The sequence below is a fragment of the Pinus tabuliformis genome, chromosome 6, assembly GCF_031772625.1.
Source record: "Pinus tabuliformis cultivar Carrire ecotype Pingquan chromosome 6, CPIR1, whole genome shotgun sequence".
NCBI lineage: Eukaryota > Viridiplantae > Streptophyta > Pinopsida > Pinales > Pinaceae > Pinus > Pinus tabuliformis.
Window position 1 is genome coordinate 920,272,936 of NC_142292.1, and position 3,475 is coordinate 920,276,410.

Sequence of the window (3,475 nt, forward strand, 5' to 3'; positions counted from 1 at the left end):
GGGGTCTCATAATTATTTGAAATTCTCTATGAGGCATTCATTCCTTATGACTGTAGCTATAGTTTCATCCATTATGCCATAGATACATTGTTCACTCATATACAAGTAAAAGCATGATGGGATCCATATATAGCCACTATCATAATACATATTCATAACTAGCATAATAACAATAAAAATACCAAGGAAACAATAACCCTATAATCCACATATAAACCAGTATAATACTCATGAGATAAAAAGGAGAAATGATCTCATACTAATGATGCAAAAGTGAACCTGGTATGGGACTACCACATTCCACTTGACCATAGAATGGTTGAGCCAATTCTCTCTTCAACCATTCATCCATGTGCCATATTCCAAGCATGAATGTGGGATCTCATAAAGAACATCAATCCAAAACCATCGAGGGATTCCAGAGGCCAACCACCTCAACCCATCAAACAGTGATTCCACCTCACAGTGAGACATCACAAAACCATCATCATATTGGTCTCTATCCAAGCCTTCCAGGGCTCCAGATTATTTGTTCCAACCAATGCTCCAGGACTAGTAACTCAACCCACAAATTATACTGGGCTCTACAGTGTTTCTCTAACCAAGGCTCCAAGACTAGTAACTCCTCCCACCTAGGGCTCTAGAGAATTTTTCTGGCCAGGTCTCCAGGCCTAGTAACACAACCCAAGATATTACAGGGCTCTAGAGTGTTTGTCCAACCAAGGCTCTAGGAACTAGTAACTCAACCCATGCTAAGGAAACATGAGAACCAACCTAAAAACAAAGAAATAAACCCACAACACCATAGCTATCCATAAAATGGAGAGGCTAGGCAAATCCACTGTTAATCGAGGCAATCCTCCATGCTAGTGATAGATCATGACCAATAAACCACATGCATATGCCATGCATATTACATGCATGCCAAAAATAGTGAGGAAAACATACATGCACCTCAATACCTACAAGAAAAACTTGTTGTAGTTGTTGATCCCAATGTCCTCTTATGCTTTCCTGCTCTTCCTTCTCCTTCTTGCTTCAAATCTCTAAATATGCCACACTCTCCAAGAGTGCTCCAATAAACTCTAAGTTTCAAAGAGTGAGAGAGAGAATAGTTGAGACAGCTCCAAAATTGAACTAACCAAGCCTTTCCCACAAATCTTGAGAAGTCTTTTTATTAATGAGGCCTCTATTTTCTTCATTTTCCATTATTTTCCTTCAATTTCCTCCTCACATGTAACTTGTGACCATTCACCTTCCTTTTCTCTTAATTTCCTTCATTTTCATAAATAAAATGCCACTTAATGCCTCATGCCTTTCTAAAGCCTTTGCCATTTCCTTTTCCATTTTCCTTTGGCCATAATAACCGAAATGAACACCCACTAGGATGTTTTTCCCCAGCATTCAACATGGAATATGTGTCCCACCAACCTTGGTTTTATAAATGTTTACATGAATTTTTAACCAAGGTTGTTACAATGATACATGTTGATCTTGTCCATTATTACTAGTTTTTTTGGCATAGTGGTAAAGCTTTGAACACAAAGGTTGAACTTCTTGCTTTATGGGGCATCTTGTTTTGCACTAAGTGGCTTGGCCTAGTGGAGATAGTAGTTTCTGCTGACTCAAAGTTTGTTGTTGATTGGTAAAATGATAAATTCAAATTAGAGACTCATGTTCTCTCCAATTAGGAACACAGGATCAAGGTGTTGATACTGGCCTTCAAGAGGATTTCGATTTCACATATATTTCATGAATAAAATAGCAAGGCTGCTGGATTTTCTAAGGAGGGATGTTGTGTGGTTCCATATTAGATCAAATTCCATTCTTTTGGCAATGAAGGATTATTGATATTTGCACATATCATGTTTTGATGGGGGAGACCATGTTTCAGTTTTATTTGTATCAAAACTGCTTATATTTTGAATTTTTGTTAGGTCACATTTAGTTCTACTTTTTTGATCATTTAGCCCTTGTTGAATAGAAGTCAAAGTAGTTAGTTGTGAATGGCCTGTAGGGATTCTTTAAATATAACAATTGTTTTCTAAGCTTCTATTTGTATTGGACAGATTTTGCAAATTACTTTCTATTCCTATAATGAAAGTGCTTTTATTTTTCTTTTTGAAAAAAGAAATAAAAAAGAAAAGAAAAAAAGTGGTTACAATAACTTGAATAGATATAGTGCACTATTAAAACTTCATTTATTTCATCATCAATATAGATATAGTGCACGTCATATTTCCCACTTCGTTTCTTTCATCATCAACTGAAGCACATCACAAATCCTTTGTTCCAATGTGATCTTTTTATAAAGGAAAAAACCACTAGATTTAGAGGCATGAGAATCCTCTATGGATATGTGTAAGCAAGGACATGTTTGATCTTCCATTGCAATGATATCAACTTCCAAAAAATATAACATGATTATTGTAATTGCATCATAAATTTGTGTAGAAAATTCTGCAAACAATAGTGGCTACAATGATTATCGACTAAGAGGTGAACCAATCACATTGTAGATGAATAAATTTAAATAATAATAAAATTCAATTCATAATTTTAAACTATGGACAAGTTGCAAAAAAAATTGGGTCGAAGACAAAGTAATATCCATTCAAAGGCAAAATCGAATGTGCAATACCATGCATGTGGCAGGTATAATAAGAGAAAATTCCATACATACTTGAACTTGTAGTTACCAAGCTATCCAATTGTGAAAATTTCAACACCCTCAATTTCACCACTACTTGGTGTCTTGATCTACAAATAACATTTCTTGTATGCCCACCTTCATAAACGGCGTGGGAAATTTCTATACGTACAGAATCTAAAATCCATTGATTTTAACTTGGTAAAAGATAAGATTGAACGAAAAGAAAATTTATAAGAAATCAAACTGGGGTTTATGAGAGTGCATATACTAAGAAAGGACCATAATAATTTGAACACTTACTATAAAATATAATATCTTACCAGTAATTTGAAGTCATCTCTCCCACCAAGATGGTAAGGTACATATTTCTTCCACAATAGCACAAGCTTGTTGGATCCATCTAAAAGGTGTAGTGCCTAGACAATGATCTCGTGCTTTCCAAAGGGTTTCACTAACCTCTATGTTGTGTATGTACTCCCTAGGTGTTAGAAGCCATACTAAATATTTTTAGAGGTACTACAAGTTCTTAACAAGACCCAAATCTCAAAATCTATTATCAAATTGAAGAAGGCACTTTTGTAAGCTAGAAGAAGGATGCTCCCATAATAATGGACTCTCTATCATCCCCAAGATGTGTTCTCAAATGAATGCTCCCTATCAAGCACCCAAGAAATTGTCTTCTTTTTTTATAGCGATTGATGAGCCCAAGTTGAAGATAGGATCCTTAACAATCATGGTCTTCTCCAAAGAGGCACCTAACACTTTGTTGCAACAACACTATAAACAAGATTAAATGCCTAAAATTGTGATAGTTGCGTGCTA